Source organism: Myotis lucifugus, unplaced genomic scaffold (assembly GCF_000147115.1).
Source record: "Myotis lucifugus unplaced genomic scaffold, Myoluc2.0 scaffold_34, whole genome shotgun sequence".
NCBI lineage: Eukaryota > Metazoa > Chordata > Mammalia > Chiroptera > Vespertilionidae > Myotis > Myotis lucifugus.
Genome location: NW_005871082.1, coordinates 4,981,932 through 5,005,370, shown reverse-complemented (window position 1 = coordinate 5,005,370; position 23,439 = coordinate 4,981,932).

Here is a 23,439-nt window from a genome sequence, read left to right as displayed (position 1 = left end):
GAAAGCACTAGAACTTGTGAAAGTTAAAAAATTCAGGGTTATTTGCCATAACCGGTTTGGCTCAGTGGATAGAGCGTCGGCCTGCGGACTGAAGGGTCCCAGGTTCGATTCCGGTCAAGGGCATGTACCTTGGTTGTGGGCACATCTCCAGTGGGGAATGTGCAGGAGGCAGCTGATCGATGTTTCTCTCTCATCGATGTTTCTAACTCTCTATCCCTCTCCCTTCCTCTCTGTAAAAAATCAATAAAATATATTTTAAAAAAAATTCAGGGTTATTTGATCAGGTCTGCAAGAAAATAAAGATTAATATAAAGAGGATGCTCTATACTAGAGTCTATAGCTTATTCTCACTTTTTCCAGTGATTGCAGCTGAGAAGATGCTGTGCAGGATAATTGAAATCTAGAACATGCTCTATACAAAACCAAGGTTACACAAACTTGATATTGTAGAGACTGAAGCTATCCAGATTAGTAGAAATGAGCTAGCCTTAGCCTACTTCCTGATGCTAAATAAAAAAGTTTTAAATCTTGTTTACCTTCTCCTGGGCATAGGCATGTACCCTTGTCCTAGCGGATTGCTTAGGAGAAGCCCACTGGCAGCTTCTAAAAAAAGTTCGCTGTCTAATTAAATATAATTTGTATTAGTAATACACCAGTTACATTAAGCAATAAATCCCAAACCTTGTGGGGTAAATGCCAAGCTTACAGTGCCGACACAACAGAACATATTGCTCGCTCACACGTTAGAGCACAGTGCTTCATTTCTGGGTGGCAGTTGGTTTTCCACATGGAGATTCAGGGATCCGGGCTCTTTCTATCTGTGCCTCAAGGGTGTACCAATGCTTCTGGTACTGGAGAATCAAATTTCCCCATCGCTCATGAGAGCGAGGTTCTTGGGGTACCGCTGAAATAAGAATTTTCAGAAGCCCCCATGGGAGAATGAGATGTGGAAAAGGCTTTATTTGCATGGAATTACATTCCTCAGGTTGCAAAGTGCCCTGCCCCTTAAACCAGTCCTGAAAGAGGTGCAGCTGTGGTTCCAGTAGAGCCAAAAGGAAGTCCAGTGTCCAGAGCTTCCATTCCATGTTGCATCCAGGTGCGGTTCAGCATCCAAGCTAATTAAAGTCCTCTAGTCCATTGCGTGGAGTTCCACATGGCCGTGAGCCATGTGTGTGCAGGGGAGCGCACCCTTGCAACAGGAGTCAGGAGCCCCATTGCTTAAGAGAGTGAGACAGGAAACTTCCTTTGTTTGGAAGTTTAAATATTCAGGTTTCTTGCCCTTGCAGTGGCCACACCCATCCTGGCCACTCATTTATTCCTGGCGTGACTGACTGGAAAGCACCTTCCCACATCACTGAGACCTTACTGGGCATGCGTGTAAACTGCCTTTGTCCACCCCTTCCCCCACCGATCAGCAGGGAACAGACTTGGAGGGTGTTAAATGCAGCCTTTTGGCAAAGCTGTATAAATGGCATGTCAACCCTTCCCTTTAATACTTTCCTGGTAAATAATAATCAGGTTATCACAACGGCATTATTTCTGTTGTATGTGGGCATGCGAATAAGGCATAGGAATATGGTGAGAGGGAGCAGGCTCATTTGCTTATACTTCATTCTGGAAATATCGCAAATGAGGGAGCTAGACCGAGGGGTGAGGCAGGGAGAGGGTAGGTAATGAAGGCAGGGACAAGGAAATGCTGTCCTTGGCTGAGCAGCCAGCCCTTAGCAAACATTCTACTAATGTGACGGTAGCACAGGTCTTTGGAGAGCATCCATCTATCTCTAATATAACACATATGAGGGACAGATTCCCTTTTCCTGGGTTTGAAAGGATCCTGTCACCCTATGTGATATTTGGAATGACAAGCATGAGAACAAAGATAATCTGCTTAATATATATTCCTATTTGCTACAGAAAGATAAACTACAGTCAAGATTTTTTGTAAAGCTTGAATGATTTTATGTAAACATTAAAAGAGTTAATACAATCAGTGATAATGCTAAAGACTCTTCAAAAAGTGGCAGGGAAATGGACATATTCAATCAGAATGGTTGTTGACCATTGGCCCGGAGCATAGAATAAAATCTCTCCTTAAACTGCAAAATTATATTCTTAGTGACTGTTTGTTACCGTTCAGCAAATGTGTGGTCTTTTGTCAAGAATAAAGGACCAGTTATTATATCTGGATTTAATTTTCTCTAAATGAATAGTGCTAAATAGCCCTTCTTGGGAACATGTACCTAACTCTGTCTTATATTATGATCTCCCAACTGGATGTCTGCCAGTTGGAATTTTTTTTTCTTCTGTTGATTCATCTGATTCCATTGGCACTCCTGCCCATTGTGCTGTGGTATTCTTGATTTACTGTGACTGGGACCAAAAACAACAGTGCTTTTGAAATTGTGTGAATACACTTGCTATGATTATCTTAAAGGGTAATTTACAAATGTAAAAATATGGGACTTCTATTAGGGTTGCTCATAGTCCACTTTTTGTTTTTATCCTGGTTCTTGGTTCTTTTGTATGTAAGCAGTATTTGTCCTTTGTATACATAAAGTGTAATTGAATTCTATACTATGATTCCCTTAAAATACTTATTCTTTCATAATATAATTACAGTCTATAAGATTGCATCTACACCTGTTTATATTCACTCACCACATTGATTTCTGGCAAGTAATGCCAAAGTAAAGATGAGACTTACTGCCATATAATTACCTTAAAGGTCTGAGTATGTGAAATTGCAGCTAATGATATTTACCATAATGAGGGAAGCAAATTAGAAGAATATGAAAGTCTTCACATTTCAGTATTTATAGGTAGATTTCTAGGTAATTACACAATAACATTGTTGCTAATGAGATTGTTTTTGCAGAAACGAAAACAATTAGCAATATTTTTTCTGTAATAAGTAATTCAGCAAATTTTAGTTAAAAAACTAGCTTTTTGTTTATGGCTGTTTTGACTCAGTAAAATAGATTGGGATTTTGGAATCTTAAGATAGATGTTCATACCAAAGCCACTTTTTTTTTGTTAGCATCAAACTTGAAGAGTCTTCATTATTCAAGAAGGACACATAATTTGGATGATATTTATATTTATGAGAAAAATGAAAGCTATTTCATTAGGATCGAACAATCAATTACCCAATAAAAATCCTGCTATGGATTTAACATGGTACTACTCAAATGGGGGAAGAAAGTGTAGTATAAATTCCTGATCCTGCCCATAAAAAAAACTTACAATCTATTTTGTAGCACCAGGTAAAAAACAATTTATAGTTGAAAGTTTAATGATAGAGTTGGCAATGCAAGAATAGAGAAGTATGATGATATTTTAATAGTAAACAAATGACATTAAGAAAATTTAGCTGGAGAACATACTGCATAATATCATTGTTAAATACTTAAGAGCCCTCTAATACTGCTTAGTAAGCATCATGTGTGGCATTCACAGTGTCTCCAAGGAACATATAAGGAGATGCAAAGGGATGCTCACAGTTTACTCAAAAGAGAGCATGCTTGGTGTCAGGCGTGTGTTAGGTGCTAGAAAAGGATGTAGTAAAGACATCATAGTCTCCTGGAAAAGACATCGTAAACACATGCAACAACACATTCACATTGAGGCTTTGGAGTGTAAAACGCTTTGGGAGTATCAGGACAGGGCACCAAGCTCATCTTAGGAGAGTTCTCTACCTTGCTAGTCTGTGGGAAGAGACAAACAAGTCTCAGCAACAGAAGTTTTAGTTAGCTGCTTACAGGGGCAGGTATGAATCACCCACCGGAAGCCTTCCCATGAGAGAAGGTGGAGGGGGTCCTAGCCTAGCAGCCCATTTACAATATAATGAAGCCATCCAGAGAGAGGTTACTTTAGGACCAGAACTGCTTCTCCAAGGTCTTCTTAGATTAGTAGACATATGAAGGTCAACCATAGAGATCTAAGAACTGACAATGATCTGTGTTACATTCACTCCTCTAGTTTTGCTGTAATGTGTGGAAACCAATCACAGGTAGCTTGTTCAATAACTTATGTTTATAGGATTATTCAACATAAACTTAATTTAATATAAAATTACATAAGATACTGACAGGCACCAGAGTAATCAGAAAGGTCAGAAGGGGCAGATGGAACAAACAACTTTTATGGGAGACAGCTGCAGCCAGGGAGGTTACGGGAAATGGCTGCAGCCAGGGAGGGAACTGAAGAACAAACAACCTGATAAAAAACCAGACAGGCATTAACTCACTTAGAAAGCCAGATCATTAGTGAAAAATTCCAAACTACATTCCCTCCCCACCGAAAGCAGATAGATGTATGTTGACTCACACGGCACCAGATCTCCAGTAGAATGACCCCAGGTTACTTCCCCCGTTGCTGAAAAGTATATAATGTGTGTTTGGACTCTTGATCGGGGCTCACAGCCACTGCTCTGTGCCCAGAGTATGCTGCGAGTCCCGGCATGCTGGAAACAATAAACCCTTTGCTTTTTGCATGAGAAGCATCTCTTGGTTCTTTGTGACAGCGGCTTGCGTCCAGGGCGTTACAATACTTTGACTAAACCTTTCCACTTGTTAGCCTCCTCCCTCCACCACTCCCCCCCCACCCCCGACACACACACACAGACACACACATACACATCTGAAGAAACAGTCAAGGTTAAAGGGCCTCACAATTTTAATCTCAAGGCATGTGCTTTCTTTTTTTAAAATATATTTTATTGATTTTTTTACAGAGAGAAAGAGAGAGGGATAGAGAGTTAGAAACAACAATCAGTTGCCTCCTGCACACCCCCTACTGGGGATGTGCCTGCAACCAAGGTACATGCCCTTGACCGGAATTGAACCTGGGACCCTTCAGTACGTAGGCTGATGCTCTATCCACTGAGCCAAACCGGTTAGGGCAAGGCATGTGCTTTCAATGTTCTATAGATTGCCATGTCTAGGTCCATGGGTCACCTTATGCATGTGCATGATTTTTTTAAAACAAGATACTTCCTTGGCCAATTCTGTGATTAATTTGTTGACATGAGGCTCTTGTCAGAGAAATCCAGTGGAAAACCTTAGGAGAGTACAGAGGCAACCTAAAGCCTTGCAGTGGGAGCAAGTAACACAAGACATTGGAACCCCATGATTTTTACACTGCATAGTGTGAAACTGGTGCCTCTAGGGCAGCGGTTCTCAACCTGTGGGTCGCGACCCCTTTGGTGGTCGAACGACCCTTTCACATGGGTCGCCTAAGACCATCCTGCATATCAGATATTTACATTATGATTCATAACAGTAGCAACATTACAGTTATGAAGTAGCAACGAAAATAATTTTATAGTTGGGTCACAATATGAGGAACTGTATTTAAAGGGCCAGAAGGTTGAGAACCACTGCTCTAGGGGTATTGATGTTCATCCTCTAACATATGTGCAAATAAAGCAAACTTAAAATGTTAATTTGAGATCTGATTTATATACTTGTTGTTTCTGCTAATTCCACCCAATGTGGCTGTGGGTTTTATATTATGTAAATTTTGCAACCTTAATATGTTAATGTGAAAAGAAAAACTATAGAGACCCTCAGTGGGATTGTAGAAAGATCTCATGTGTGGTCATAACTGGAGTTAGAGTCTTAAATCATATACCCTTATGCACTAGTGAAAGAAGTTTTAAGAAAACTACTTAGGGAGAGAGAAAAAAATGCAACAAAGAAAGATAATATTTTGTTTTTGTTAAATCTCTAGTCTTGCAGAGCAAAACATATTTCCCAAAGGATGTAAATTCAATAAGATGTGTAATGGTGTCATTATAGCACATCTTGCAAAGGAGGGATGGGAGGGGGGAGCAGGAAGGTAGGTACAGAAGAGGAATGATTATTTGCTTTGCACCATAATGTAGGAAATGCCTCCAGGGTTCCCTATTAGAAAATTTTGTCTAGCTTTATTTAATTAGTTATTTATGAAAATTATTTGCATATAGAAACATTGTGTAAGCAATATCAATTTAGATCTTTTGAGGCACTTTGAATCCAGTTTGGAATAGGTATGCTAATACAATTACAAACTACTGGTACAGCGTAATCATTTAGAATGTGTACTTTGAAATAGATAACTGTATGCTACATCATGAATCTGCTATTAGTGCTTCTGTACATTTGGGCAAGTTATTTAACTTATTTAATTATGCTTCATCATCTATGAAATGAATTATAATACATTGACTTGTGTTAAAATAATCATGTATTTAAAATGCTATAATGTCTGGGAAAAAGTCTTAATATATGTGATTTTACCTTTGAAACATTGTCTTATTGTCATATTTTTATTGTCTCATAAAATTTAGTCTGTTTTTCTCACTTTACCAGTAACAAGTATTGAGCTACTTCAATGTGCCATTGGGATGCTTCTAATAAAATGGTGAGCTGAAAAAAAACAGAGCCAATACCCCCCAGTAGTAAAGAAGACCAGCAAATAATCAATCAGTTACTAAATACTGATAGAGGAAGCAAATTGATCAACAAATTGATAGTGAAAATATTCCTGGGGCATTCCTACTGAAATTGAGCATGGCTGATTTCTGCTTGGCTTATTATAATATTTAAATTTAAAGTTTATAAAAATAGTTTTGGCATCAGAGAAAGGAAGGATGCTCAGTATAGTTTATCTTACTATGGAGAACTTTGGAAATATCTAAAGGTACAACAGCATAGAATTGCTTGAATATGTTTGTGTGCATGTGTGTGTATGTACTAAGCATCCACTAAAAATGAAGTGATAGAATAATATTCATTTAACTAGTCCTCTTTGTAAATAAGGAAAATAGAATACAAAAAAACAGGCACAGTAGGTAGTATTTTCGTTTTCTTACATACAAGCCATTGCACAATGAGTTATCCACACGGAGCTTATATCTACACGGAGTTACAACAGCAAAAGACTGAGGACAAACTAAAAAATGTTATATTTCCCTCTAGGTCAGTGGTTCTCAAACTTCCTAATGCCACGACCCTTTAATACAGTTCCTCATGTTGTGGTGACCCCCAACCATAAAATTATTTTCGTTGCTACTTCATAACTATAATTTTGCTACTGTTATGTTTCGTAATGTAAATATCTGATATGCAGGATGTATTTTCATTGTTACAAATTGAACATAATTAAAGCATAGTGATTAATCACAAAAACAATATGTAATTATATATGTGTTTTCCGATGGTGTTAGGCGACCCCTGTGAAAGGGTCGTTTGACCCCCAAAGGGGTCACGACCCACAGGTTGAGAACCGCTGCTCTAGGTAATGATATTATGAACTTTTTTTTTTCATTTTGGGCTTTTCAGTGTTTTCAAAGGTTATTTATTATTTTAGAAAGTAGGAAAGTGCACATAAGAAATATCCCACATTTTATGGTAATGGCAAAATACATTCCAAGTCATCAGTATTGTTCTCTTTCTTTCCTAGAGCATTAAATTATCTTGGATCTGAGTACTTTATTAATTAGAGTTGAAGGGTTCTACATCCCTCCAAATTCAGAGAATTTCTATCACACCAGCAACCTGGTGACAGATCCATTGCACCTCAGGTAGATAACAGCACTTTTTTGCTTCATTCTGAAGTGTGCAATGAATTGCCTTCCCTGTGCTTTCTTTTACTTTGTATTAAGAGGAGCATTGGAAATTATTAAAACTGCTGAAGCATCAACTATCTTCCCTGAGTTACAGAAAAAGGAAAGGAATTAAAGAAGAAACCCTATTTCTAGGTGACCTAAAAGGGCAGACCTGAGGCAATGATAAGTTGTCCGACTACTAGAGTTTTCCAAGGGCCAAATGGAGATTTTTATTTTTTTAAAAGAGAATTACCTTAAGATTACTATTTTTTTTATTTCTACTGATTATCTGTGGATATATTCTGCTTTAAGGGTGTTTTTGCTGTGTGGTATTTGTTTTTCCTTTAGAGTCCCATCGTACTCCAGTTTCAGGCGTAGAAGAAACATGGAAGTTGATTTTAGTGCTACCTCTTGTGAAAGTTCTTGAGCTCTAATTATACTGTAACCACTAGGATTAAAGCTGGACTGCAATATTCAATTCCATTCCACAGGCACAGATTTAACAATTGTCCCATACAGAGAAAAACCTGAATTCTACCAGTTTCCCTGTGTTTCTTCATATGTTCCTAGAATTCCCAAAACTCAGGTAGTGATTTTTCCACTAATAACCTACAAATAGTCTTTTCAACCAAGTATATTTCATAGATTTATAAATATAAGCATTGGCTGCACATCTAGCTTAACATATTTTAAAATTGTATTACCCTTATTTTTTATTCTTTGAATGAGGAGAAAGCTTTTCTCAAGAAAGTTCCTCATGAACATTTGGCAAATGTAAGATACCATTACACTCTAGATATACGTATAATTTTTAATGTAAAAATTTAAATATTTCCTCAAATATTTTGGAAATCTTTGGTGATAACTTTAATAAATTGGTCAAATGTCACCAAAACTGAGAAATAAAACCTTTTAAAAATTATAATTTGTGTATTCCAAATTAGACAACCTGAAATGGAAGGACAAGATTGCATTATCTCAGAATGATAAGTAATTTCTGGCCCTGGCTCAGAATCATATAATTATATTTTTTATAAAAAAAGTGGAATTGCTATATTTGTGGGAAGTAAAAGATTTGGCTTCAGTGCTTCCCTAGAGAGTCAGTCTCATGGGAGTTGGCAGTGAACCAAGTCCTGAAAATCAGAGGCACCAGCATGAATAGAGCATCTTCTATGATAATAAAAGCATAATATGCTAATTAGGCTGGATAGCTGAACCACCTTCCAGACGTCTTTCTGGACATCTTTTCGGAGGACCTTCTGGACGAAGCCGGGCCTGCAAGCTGAGGCAAGTTGCCACGGCTGCGAGGGCCAAGCCCCTTGCACGAATTTTGTGCATCAGGCCTCTAGTAGTTCCATAATATGGCTGGTGAAGCACGGTGAAAAACAGGAGTGACTATCAGGTGTCTTATGTTTCAGCTAAACTACACATGCAATTCCTCACTTCCCTAAATTTAATTGGTTTCTTGGTTTGACCTTGAGAATATATGAATGTTTTACTTAAGTACATGACAACCATCATTGCTACTCTTTATATGGAGATTGAAGGGACCTGAATAAATCCTAGATATAATCCTAGAATTTAGAGATATAGCATCTTATCTTTAATCTATATAGAGCTTTCAAGTAAAAATCTAATATGTGAAAATATAATAATAGAAACTATCTGCTGGCTGGGTGAGAATGGGCAATTTATTGATCTTTCTGAGATAATTCATTTGTATTAATATTAGAATCATAATTGCATTTGTTACAGGACTATAAAGATTGAGCAAATCAAATTTTTAGCAGATATTTGTAGGTGATTAATATCCACCAGCCTCAGGAATCTACGGATAAGAATGAGGTCTTTATGTCAGATACCACAAGATGTCAAATGTCCATGAAGATGAAACATCACCAAGTGTTTCTGAGAAGCCCTGGCTTATCTCACACATGCTTTGGCCAACTACATTGGCCCATGTCATTTCCCCTGTTGGCACACTACAATTGCTGCTGCTCTTCCTGGGAACATTATTTGTCTTCCTGTCTAGAGGACTGATTCCCAGTGCTACCATAGCTGCATTACCAAAACTGCTATGATATTTTCCATTTTCACTGTGATGCTGGATCTCATGCATAAAGGAGCAGAATCACCCTCTCCAGCAAACAGTGTTGTGTCATTCCATATGGCTTATTCTCTAAGTCTTACTAGTAAATGAATTCTAGAGAAAAGAGACACCCTAATTTATTTCAGAAGTTTCTTTCTTTCTATGAGCAGTTAGAGCTATTTCTCCTATGTAGGCTAAAGAACAATATCCATACTATCTTCCACTTCTGCCTTTTTTCTCCAGGCAGTCACATAAAACTTTCACTCCATAGACCATATGCAAATCCACATACAGATAAGGCCCTTAAGTTTCAAAAACCCAGCAAAATTCACTCTTTCTACATTCCTTGCACTACTAACAACACAACAAAAATATATGTTATCATTGATTGAGACAGTATATTGTTTGGACCCAGCTGAACTAACATATTTTAATCATTCAGATAAGAAAATGATAATTATTTACAAACTGATGCCATTTTGAATTGTAGTTGGTGAATTCTAGTTAGTGTCCGACCATCTTGGAACTTTGGCTACAACACTGTGGTATTAATCTAAACCCACTATTATGCAGTATGGTTTTCTTAGCAAGAAATTATTTTGCTTCTAAGTCTCAGACATTGAGAGCTTCTGAGATAAATTAATAATGATTTAAGACCTATTATAAATAGATGGATTTCTGAGAAGAAGGATGAAAGGGAAGAATGAGGAAGAGACTTCACTGCATACACTTGGGAGGTAAGGATGGGCTCAGAGAACCATGTAACCTGCCAATGAGTCTTTGATCAGACCTTGGACAGGCAAGTTTACATTGACCACATTTGGCAGCCAAGTATAATTGTGCTACTTGACCAAAATCACTGAAACATGCATCTCTCCAACTACAGTTATCAATTATTTATTGAGAGAAAGACAGAATTTATTAGATTCAGGAGCTGGATTTCAATATGAGAATAAGCCTCCTTCTCCAGGTGGGTATAATTAGTTGATAGTTCAAATGTCCTTGAATTAAGGGTAATTGTAGAAAAGAAAAAGATAAATCAAGCAAGTTCTAATTGTAAAATATTGTACCTCAGTGATGGCAGTTTATTTAGAAGTAATAATGAGATATGTAGGAACCAAGAAAACCTCTAATCATGACTAATGGAATAGCAAGTACTTTAGAAAAACAGCTTATTAGCTGAAGCAAGAGTTCTGAGGAACCCAAAGGACTTGTATGCCTGCATATAAGCCTAACCAATGGACACAGACACCAAGAGAGTGAGAGCATGAGCTGGGGGAGGTGAGGGGACAATGGGGGTATAAGGACACATATGTAATACCTTAATCAATAAAGAAACAACATTTTTAAAAAGGAGTTTTGAGGAACCTAGAAAGAAGCTCCTTTCTCTCTCAAATCAAGCATGGACTACGGGAATGAGGACTTTTAAATAATACATCCCCGCCCTAGCTGGTTTGGTTCAGTGGATAGAATGTTGGCCTGCGCATCAAAGGGTCCCAGGTTTGATTCTGGTCAAGGTCACATATCTAGGTTTCAGGCTCCTCCCCGGCCCAGGGCCCTGGTCAGGGCGAGTGCAGGAGGTAACCAATTGATGTGTTCCTCTCACATCAATGTGTTCCTCTCTGTCTTTCCCCCTCTCTTATACTGTCTCTCTAAAAAAATCAATGGAAAAATATCCTCAGGTGAGGATTAAAAAAAATAATAATAAATGTTATATCCCCTGTGCTTGTCCTAAAGACATCTGAAGGGAAGGCAGCAGTCAAGAGCTGATAGAAAGGTGACTATATCAGAGAAAGACTTCCTAGGAACATATCATCAGGAAACTTCCTCCTCCTAGAGCAAATAGACTGCTTTTAGGATCTCTGTTTAATCAAATTAGTCATTCTGCAATATAAAAATATTACGTGCCTTCCTTCTGTAATTTTTTGGAAAATATTCTCAACTACAAAGAAGATAACAGCAGCTGTTATCTCACCACTCATCACTCTTTCTACATTCCTTGAACATGTTTTCATCCAGGCTTTTCTTTATGTATGTACTAGACTAGACATCATAACACATTGATAATTCAGCATCCCACCCAACATTTCCTGGGCATGGCTGGCTTTTCTAGGGCAGGAAGGACAGCCATGCCCAGCAAATGGGTGGTGTCCCATGGATGCTAAGGATGTCTAAGAAGAAGTGGCAGTAAGGTCCCGAGTTACCTGACATAGTGGGTTAGCACCCGGATGATTTAAGCACAAATGAGAGACAGGCTGAAGTGCCACGGAAATTTGGGTAGAAGAAGAAAGATAAGACTTTGCAAGAAGCTGGGGTTCTGCATTAGAAGGGGAAGGTGGAAGTGGCAAAAACATAGAGCTATGCCTTGTATTATCTTATTAAGCCTTTTGGCTACAGCATCAGCTAAGCTCAGAAAGTTAAAGAACTACCTAAGTTTTTAAAAAGGCAAGCACATATGAGAGTTCATAGACAAAATGAACCATACTTTGAGAAAACTGAATTGAATAGTTCCATTAGTTAAGTAGTATGGATGCTATTAGAACAGGAAGAGCTGCCATGAGGTCTAATATATGGGCAAATTCCTCTGGTAGACACTGATACATTTAGTGTCAAACTATGATTTCTGAGATGATGCCACCTGTGGTAAAAGCTGATCACTTTAATTCAGTGGTTCTCAACCTTCTGGCCCTTTAAATACAGTTCCTCATGTTGTGACCCAACCATAAAATTATTTTCGTTGCTACTTCATAACTGTAATGTTGCTACTGTTATGAATCATAATGTAAATATCTGATATGCAGGATAGTCTTAGGCAACCCCTGTGAAAGGGTCGTTTGACCACCAAAGGGGTCGCGACCCATAGGTTGAGAACCACTGCTTTAATTGATGAATTTATTTTTATTTTTATCTTTCGTTAATCCTCACCGGGGATATTATTCCATTATTTTTAGAGAGATAGGAAGGGTGAGGGAGAGACACAGGGAGAGAAACATAGATGTCAGAGCGACACATCAATTGGTTGCCTCCCACATGTATCCTGACCAGAACCAGGGGTCAAGTCTGCAACCTAAGTACATGCCCTTCTCCAGAATCAACCCCTGGACCCTTCAGTCCACAGGTTGATGGTCTATCCATTGAGGCAAACTGGCTAGGGCCTAACTGATGGATTTTGAAATCTTCTCCAACAGGTCATAGCCCACTGGGGTTGGCTCACTATCTCCATGGAGGCAGAAAAATACCAAGGAAGCTCTCAGGGCAGTAGTCTGCCTCAATTGCTATCACATACTAGTAAACCTATTCTTACAGGCATTCACTAAGGAAAATGAGCTCTGATGTTTTGTGTGTTTTTTTTTTCCTTGCAGATGCAACTAGAATAAAGAGATTGGTTTACGTTTTTAAAATGTTCACTGCCCCATCCATGTAGATCAGTAATACCCTAGACATTCTGCAGCCAGCTCAAAGCTAAAAACATTCTTCTTTCATTGAACAAAAATCCATCTCATTTGGATTTATTTATACATTTTCTTAACACCCCAAAATTCCATTCCAATAAGTCCCCCAAGGTAACATGAGCTAGACCAGTAGTCTATATTTTTTGGTAAAACTATGTATTCCAAGGTTGGCTTTTTAATGGTTTTCATGAGATTAATATTAATAAAATATGTAATTTCTCATGAATTACCTATGCACATATAATTTACATTTATTTTCATAAAAATTTAAAGGGGCTGATTCAGCTAATTCAGTTTCCAGAAATGTCTGCTGCCATATACTTCCAACAGTAAGTGAGACCCATTATCAAGCCATCAGTCAGCTTAGACTTTGTAAGAATTATGACCTGTGAGGATTTTTGATTCCAATCCAAAAAATTAGTTAATACGAATTCTATGACAATTATCTCACCTCAAAAATATTAAAAGAGATAGAGGGGTAGAGAGATTAAAGAGAGACAATCTTTCCATGAGTGTGTTTCTTGGATAAAACTAGTTACTATTTCTTCCAGAACATCTCCTTGCTCTACTTTCAGGGACTCTCAGGAAGCTCTGCATTCTTGAATAGTGCATTTTTTTGTTTTTGTTTTTGTGTGTGTGTTTTGCTTTGTGTTTTGATGCTCCGTATTTTTCACACCAGGTCAACACACTGTGCAAGCATGGGAGCAAGATTCAGAATGTGTGAAAGGCCATGGTCTCTTATTAAATAAGAGTGGAAGTGATAACAGAGAAGCAGCTAGTGCAGAGGTCACTCTCTGGAAGACACATTTAGGGAAGAGTACAATGAAAGCCGAGGACCTGGGCAATGATTTTCCAAGACTGTCTGCTTGAAAAGTCTCTGTACTTTCAGAAGTGTGTGTGTGTCCCAGTATGAAGACCTTGAGCTTAACACTTGGAGTGCGGGTGAATTTCCCGCCAAAATATAAGATGGCTCTGTCTTTTGGTTTTGTTCCATCCACCAAAAGGGTGGATTACAAACAAATATTTGGTAATACGCAGTTACAATCGGCCCGAGTTTACACGTTTCCCGCACTCCACCGCAAATCTATATGAACCGAGTTAAAGACGGCTCCCGCGGAGTACGCGCAATTCACGCGAGCCGACTTAACTCGTTTCCCGCACTCCAATTAATATATTGATCTGCATCTCTTTTTGTGGGCCTCTGTAGTTTTCCACTGAGTTTTATTTGCAGTGAGTGATTGTATTTGGATAAATGGAGAAAATCATTTGAGTGTAAACCCAGGCATTTGAGCCTCAACTCTGTTCTTGACTTGCCTCACTCTTATGGCTGCAAAACCTTGTCTTTTTTTCCCAATGTCTTATTGGATTCACTGAATATTTATTTGACATTTTATTAAATGTTACAGTTATTATTAATAAAAGTATTACCTGAAAGTTGCCATATGGATTATAATGTGATTTTTAATTATGTGTGTGCTTATGTCAGAATCAAGCTTTTGATTCCAATGATAATAAAACCTCTCTTCATATTAGAGCACCTGGAAAACTTAAAAAAATATAGCAATACCTGGGCCTATTTCTAGAACGTATTATTTAATTGGTATGGTGTGAACATTAGGTATAGGCGTTGCTTAAAAAAAAAGTAATTGCTTAAAAAAAAAAAGTAAAGTGATTCAATGTGCAGCTAGTGTTCAAAAGTACTGCTTTAGTCATGAGAAATCCCAGAAAAGGAAAATAGGCCTAACACAATAAGCTGTTTTATTAGTAAGAGGTCTCCAAGTTACCATGTGCCTCAAACTTGTATTTCTCTGTTCGCCAAAGCAGTTTCAAAATACAAATTAAGTAATCATTTCAAGAATTACTTGGAAATGGGATTAACCCCATATATGCATTATGGAGATAACTGAAGATTACTGCTTTAAGCTTCCAAGTTTATTTAAAAATCTATTCTAAACCAGATTTACTAAGGTTCTAAGGGAAGGCCTGAGAAATAAAACAATTTTAGAGTAATTTTTAACAAACTTTGATGTACTTATTTGTCATTTAGTGTTGAGTTTACTGGAAGCAAAATTCTCAGTAAGTAAAGGGGAATAAGACGCTATGGAGTCTAGATCTCTAAATATTCACAATTCTAAAAAAATATTCAGGCAGCCTCATGGCTATCCCTCCTTAAAATCTTGCTGATCAAGAGCCTAGTCATGGTACAACCTATACCCTTCTTGTAAATTGATTTTTACTCAAGTGGCTTTTTCTAAATGAAAATTAGTATGAATAAACTCGTAATACACATTCTTCAATGGAAATATTAATTATACTCACCCAGCAAACTTTAAAAAGGCCAAAATGGGGGCACATTAAAAAAAACCCACAAAACTGCACCTCCCACTCCTAATCCTCCTTCAGAAAGGAAAGCTGTTTGGAGGTAAAGAACTTGGGGGATAATGAAGGTTAATTGCCAATTATGCAGAAAAAATATGCAAAAGCATGAATAAAAGACACTTTCATGCACTTTAGCCCTTTCTTTTATTTGTTTTACGGCGCTATTGTTTTTCTTAACATTGTTCCAAATTGGTTTGGTCTATGTCTCTAGCATTTAGATTTAGAGTGTTCCTGGAAATATAAAGCAATAGCAGTGACCCTGACTTCTGAATCAGATCAAAAGAAATGTCTCAAAGAGAAGGGGGCAAACTGAAAAGGGGGTTAACATTTTCCTGAACTCTCCTGTAGCCAATTAGAACAACTCAGGAGTTAAAATCTTCTGTTCTCCTTAGGTGTGAATGTTATTCTGACTATTTTAAAACGAAAACTTTAAAATAGCTCTTTTGCATTTAGGAAACATTAAAACTAGTAAGTTTTATTCCAGCCACTTGCCCTATATACCCGGTATAGGTTGTGGTAATTCATATCATGTATATGATTCAACTGGTCCTTTCCTATTTTAAATGACCAACAAAGTCGTATTCAGTGTGTTCAATTCAGACTTTTCTAATATTTATTTCTGTAAGCTCACTTATCAAAACCCATGTCTGGGTCTCATACCCTGATGGGAATCCAACTGGACCCCAGCCACCTCTGGAGGTTTTCAAACAATGATAATAAATTGGAAAAAACAAAACAAAAACCTAATTCTAGTGAATATTTATTTAGAGAATTTATAAAAATTTTGACTAGTTTTGATTTATGGAGTCACATAAGACCCTAAAAGCTGCTCAAAATCATCAAGGATCCAAGAAAAAAAAATCAAAATGACCATTTTTACCATTGTTTCAAAGTCCCCAATCTCTGCAAAATTAGTCGTTTAAATGTATCTTGGCAACAAAAAAACTTAGGTCCTTATTCCTTTTTATTTTTAGCATTGGCAAATTACCATCAGCATAATATTCATTCATTCATTCATTCACTCATTCATTCATTCATATGTTCTTTTTTCTTTTGTTTAACAAATATTCATCGGACTCTATACTAAGTGATGGAAATACAGAGAAAGAATGGGCTGTGAGGGATAGATAAATTAAGTAGATTACTCAATGCCATGCAAGCATTAATTGGCATGAGTTGGATTCAATCCTAAATGATCTGACAGTAGAATTCTTCTTATAATCATAATGCTATAAAAACATAGAGTGGCATAAAACAGTTTAGCATATTCTGGGAAGTATTTCTTGGCTTAGGATTTTTGGTTGTCAATTGAATGAAAAATATTGACCACTTCAGTTCCCTCGTGGTTAATGTATCATTGACCTATCTGCCTTAAAGGAACAAGTGATGATGAAAATATGTGAGAGTGAAAAAAAAAAAAGAAATTGTATCCTGGAACTATGGTGGACACATTAATAAAAGAGTTATTGAATGAGAAAAACACATAAGATGAAATTGGGGTGTAAAGGATTACAAACTAAAAAGTACATACTAGAACAAATATCTTGAAATTAGATGTTATACCTAAATATGTTATAAAATCAATCAATTTAATGTTGCAGTCTTTTGCATGAAATAAAATAAATGTCCACATGTTGAAACCCAGAGTTCCAAATACCTCATTATTAGTCAGCTGAATTTTTAAAGGTTTTCTGCAGTAGAACAGAGAAATGAGGGGCTACATGCAACCCTACTCCATCTCACTCAGAGAAAAAGCTTAATTTTCTCTGCAATGAGTGTTATAGAAAGAAATGTTTACTATTAAATTATGTGATCCTATTCTATACATGCAGGTTTACGATGTGTGTTATTATTGCATGCACATTTCAATTCTAATGGGCATTATGGTGAACTTCTTAATTTTCAAAGACCAGTTGTATCAGTGTTGATGTGTCTGTAAATATTTTCACAGAAATAATTATTTAATATCCTTGCAATCAAAATGCCTCCTATTAATACACGTGCAAGATTTTTTCTCCACTTCTTTTGTAGTCTATTTCCCTATGAAGTTAATACAAAAACTTACTCTGATTCACATAGATAACAGTTGAAGCCTCCCATGCCTGGTTTTTAATAAGTATTTTCTAATATTAGTATTTTTGTTCCATACAATTAGAAATCAGAGTGCCTGGGCTTGTTATTTTTGTTTGTTCTCCTTTTTTAAAAAAAATTAACTATTATTTTAAATATATTTTTAGTGTTGAAAGTTTTACAGATGTCCCCTCTTTTTCCCCAATTGACTCCCTTCACCCTGCAAGAGAACAGGGCACTCTGATTTTGTACATGATCTGAAACAGAAAACTTTTCCCTTTTTTGGTATCATTGACACATGGTTTCCTCAAAGTTCAGGCCCTATTTGTAATCACCTTCTCATAATTAAGTTCTCTTGGAAACCTTTTAATTAAATGATTTTCAATATTGTAAAGAAGATAATGACAGGACTGGAAAATATTGAAGGCATGTTCTTGACTCTTACAAATCTTGCTATATTACAAAACACTAAATTTTATTACTGGAGAATTAGAAGACACATTTCTGAAGAAGTAACATGTTTTCTCAGGATTTTATAGATACACTAGAGGCCCAATGCATGAAATTGGTCCAAGAGTAAGCCTTCCTTCCCCCTGCTGCTGGCACCATCTTCCCTCTGGCACCCAGGACCCTGGCTTCCCTCACAGCCCTGGCTTCATCTGGAAGGTTGTCCAGAAGGATGTCCGGTCTAATTAGCATATTATGCTTTTATTATTATAGACCTTTAGTATTCCAGGTGGTAAAGACTCCAAGGGAAATGTAACATAAATGTTGCTCTCAAATAGCTTAGCATGAGGAACAAAATTCAAAAATCCAGAGAATGCTTATGAACAGGTGATTTCAACATAGAATGATACATTCCATGATGATTTGGATATGTAGTATAGTGAGATGACTTTGGATAAATGACACATGAGACTTAACTATAATAGGAAAAATATTATTCTTTTTATTGGTGAATGATGAAATAATGCTTATGTTAAGCCTCTCAAAATGGTGGGGTTTAGACAAATAAGTTGAAATTTATTTTAAAAAACAAAACTGTGTTTACAAATATTATGAACAAGAATATTGTAACATCTAGGATAATTTTTTTATGGTTTTGAAGATTAAGTTTTGTCTTAGCAACCAGTGATTATGGTGCTTTACTAAATTATTTTTCAAAATGTATTAATATAAAAACTTTACAAGATATTGATATAGTAATTCAGCACTTGGCCAATTCTATCAACACAAAAATCATTTTTTGTTTAATATCACAACCAATATATATGTTTTTAAAACAAAAGAACTAAAAGGAAAAGAAAATTAATTCTTCACAATTGGACCATTGCATAGACTGTATGAGGAAAGATACTGGATTATCTATGCTAAATGGAGATGTATGGACATTATGAGAAGAGGAAAATATTAACTCACATTTTGTTAGATTGGGAAAAGCATGTTTCTTTCCTGGAGTCTTCTAACTTCTTTGTCTAGCAAATCAATAATTTTATAAGTCATTTATTAAACCTACTTAAGACTAAATTTATATATAAAAAAAAACAACAACCTACTTTTCTTAGTGGTAGTGGAAGGAGAATAAGAAAAGTTGATAATACATTAAATAGATTTACCAAACTACCTTTCACCACTTCTGAAGTTTCAGAACACTTTAATATTATAACATTCCCTTAAAATTCTGTTAAAATAAAGCTATTTTAAACCCTTAAAAATTTCTCAAATGGAAATTTTGTGGACCATAAATACAATGTGCAGTTGGGTAAGAAAAAGATTAGGGTACATTAGCGAGGCACAAATGATTATCACACTCTCCCTAATGATAACTCCTGAAGGCTACATCTCAGAAAAGATCCTATGAAATGTTTATAATGATAGAAAAGTGCAGAGTGGTGTTCCAAGTCCTCCAGAAATTCTGTCTGATAAGTAAGATGAGTAGGAGAAAAGCAAGAAAGCCCTTTATGTCTCTGCTTCAATTGGAAATGGGGCCTCTCTCATTTTTACTATTTCCATAGGACTTGGCCTATTGATAAGACATTTTATTAGGTTTTCTTAATCTCCTGCTCTAGTAAAAAGCATTCATCACATCACAGAAAAAAAAGGCTTTCACTTGCAAATAATCCAACTACATATAAGATTTTATTTAACAATTTTTTTTTTAGTATCTACTGTGTCCTACATGCTTTGGAGAATAAGGCAAAATCTGAGGGCAAACCGGTTACTGATTTGTAGAACACAATTGTTAGAAAAATAAGGCACATAAAAACAATTGTAACTCAACATATAAAATGACTATTGCCATGGAATTAAAAGGTATGATTCTAATGAAAAAACTAAATGACTTCAGACAAGGTATCAAATTATAATTCTTCATATCATATGTAGCCTACATACATAGTGCTATATAAAATGTAAATACAGATTTGTCAAATGACCATGCGTAAATCTTAATATTCCCTGAAAATTTAATAGACTATATGTACACCTTACAATTTAACACATCTTACTGACTAGTGGCATTTAGAACTTTAGATATGTATGCTCTGTGCATTGCTGCTCCAAGTTGATTGATCCAGTCTTCAATGCCAATCATCATACATTAAAAACAGTTTTTCTAGTCAACAATTAATTTTTAATGGTTTTTTCTATCATAAATAATACTGAAAAGAAAAATTTTGTACATGGCTCCTGGTGTAGCTGTGTTGAATTTTTGACAGTCTTATGGGGTGAAATTACTTTGCTGTTTTAATTTGCATTCTTCTGAGTATTAATGATATTGGCAGGTTCCTATGTGTGTTTGCTCCCATTTGGATATCCTTTCATATATAATGTCTTTTGTTAATCTGCAGTTTTATAGTTGTTTCTCTTCTTGATTTGCAGGAGTCATTAATACATTGTAAAAATAATGTATTTTTTTGTCATATAAGTTGACAATTTCTATTTCCAGCCTACATCTTTCTTCCCTTTGTTTATGTCAACATTTTTCATACTGATGTTTTTAATGCTGGAATAGTAACATTTATTAACTTGAATTCATTTCTTTATTTTTTCTTGTGTAAGAATTCTATACCTACCAGAAGGCCATGAAAATAATTTCTTGTTTTCCATTAAAAGTATAAAATTTTCATTTAAAATGTATGCCTTTAATTCTTCTAGAAATGATTTTTATTTATGATAAAATAGGAATTGTTTTTTGGCTGTTTCTTTGTATATTTGTCATATGGATAAACAGTTGGCTCATTACTGTGTTGAATCGTCTTCTTTTTCCTAGTGATTTAAAAGTCCTATTTGTTATGTTTCCAATTTTCATATACTAGTATGTCTGGGCTGTCTGTGCCCATTCCTGTTGTGTTTCATTTTTCAGTTGTCCAACTTTATTTTAAAACAGCAATGCATTAAATGACAGAACTTTGACATATAACTTAATATCTGCAATGTAAGAGAATTAAAAATACAAATACATGGGAGTTTGCCTGGAAAAATTTTTTATTATCTTTATTATTGATTTCTTACTGAGTTGAAGTAGATGCAGCAGAGGATATATAGTATCATTTCTTTGGTATTTGGGAGGGGACATCCCTATATGATATGATACTTGGTCAATTTTTATAAAGTTTCCAATATGTAGTTTGACAAAATGTATATTATGTAATTATTCAGTGCTTGAGTCTACATATGTTTAAGTTTCTTAATTATCTTATTTAAATATTCTATGGTTTTATTAATTTTTTACTACTGATTACTGAGAGGAAATGAAATCCCCTAGTATGCCAATTTGTCAATTTTTCTTGGTAATTTTGAAAAATGTTTTAGCTTTAATTGGAGATAGTTTAAGTAATGCAAGTTTAGGATCTTATAGTTGGCTGATGGATTAAACTTTTCACTATCACATAGCAATCATCTTTGGCAAATAATCATTGTGTATTAAAGTTTAATTCTTTTTGAAATTACTACCACTTTATCCAATTTTATATATATATCCAATTTTATATATAATTTTATATATATATATATATATATATATATATATATATATATATATATTAGAGGCCTGGTGCACAGAATTTGTGCACTTGGGGGGGGGATGTTGCTCAACCCAGCCTGCACCCTCTCCAATCTGGTACCCCTTGAGGGATGTCCAACTGCCGGTTTAAACCCGATCCCATAAACCAGCAGTCGGACATCCCTCTCACAATCCAGGACTGCTGGCTCCCAACCGCTCGCCTGCCTGCCTTCCTGATTGCCCCTAACCGCTTTTGCCTGCCAGCCAGATCAACACCTAACTAACAACTCCCCTGCCAGCCCGATTGCTCCCAACAGCCCTCCCCTGCCAGCCTGGTTCCCCTCAACTTCCCTCCCCTGCCAGCATAGTAACACCTAACTGCCCTCCCCCTGCAGGCCTGGTCTCCCCCCCCCAACTTCCCTCCCTCCCCTGCAGGCCCGGTTGCACCCAACTGCATCCCCTGCTGGCCTAGTCACCCCTACCTTCCCTCCCCTGCTGGTCTGATCACCCACAACTGCCCTGCCCTGTTGGCCATCTTGTGGTGGCCATCTTGTGACCACACGGGGGTGGGCCATCTTTGACCACATGGAGGCAGCCATCTTGTGCGAGGGTGTGATGGTCAATTTGCATATTACCTCTTTATTATATAGGATATATATCTTATCTAATGAAGAGAAACATGCAAATTAACAATACCTTCACTACACTCACAAGCCACACCCACAAGCCAATCATGATCGAGTATGCAAATAAACCCAACCAAGATGGCGGCTGGAGCAAACCGGAAGCTTGGGTTGCCCCTGGTGATGGAGGAAGCCAAGCTTCCCGCCTGCCCTGGCCGGCTGTGGCCTCCACTCAAGGCTACAAAGTTTCAATTATAGAAGATAAATAAATCCCAGATACCTGCTTCCAGCCAGGCTCCACTGGGAGCTTGGGTGGCTGGGAGCTCTGGCTAGCCTGAAAACAGGCCTCAGCCCCTCATACAGGATGGCCACACCCCCATGGGGTGAGGGTCCCCGCTGGGGGGCTTGGCCAGCCTGCAAACAGCTATCAGCCCCTCACCCAGGCTGGGCAGGCACCACAGTGGGGATCCCCACCCTGAAGGGGGTGTGACCAGCTTGAAAACACCCCTCAGCCCCTCACCCAGGCTGGCCACGCCCCCCCAGTGGGGATCCTCACCCCATGAGGTGTGGCCAGCCTGAAAACCACCACAGGCCCCTCGCTTAGGCTGCCCCAAGACCCAAGGGAACCCCCACCCTGATCCGGGACACCCTTCAGGGCAAACAAGCCGACCCCACCTATGCACCAGGCCTCTATCTATACTAATAAAAGGATAATATGCTAATTAGACTTGGAGATCTTCCAAGAGACCTTCTTGACATTCTTCTGGACAAAGCAATGGTGGTGGGGCCAAGGTAGAGGTAGTTAGAGGCCAAGAGGGGAGGGCAGTTGTGGATGATCAGGCTGGTGGGGGGTGGGACCGTTGGGGGTAAGCAGACCAGCAGGGGGGCCAGTTGGGGGCAAGCAGACCATCAGTGGGGGTCAGTTGGAGGTGATAAGGACAGTGGTGGGCAGTTTGGAGTGAGCAGGCCATCAGGGGGAAAGTTGGGTGCGAGCAGGCCAGTGGGGAGGGAAGGTGGGGGTGAGCAGGCCAGCAGGGGGGCAGTTGGGGGTAATCAGGCTGGCGGGGAGACATTTGGGGGGCAAGAAGGCTGGCGGCTGGGGGAAGTTGGGGGCAAGCAGGCCGGCAGGCAGAGTGGTTAGGGGCAACCAGGCAGGCAGGCAGGTGAGCGGTTAGGAGCCAGTAGTCCTGGTTTGCGAGAGGGATGTCCGACTGCCCGTTTTAGGACTGATCCCT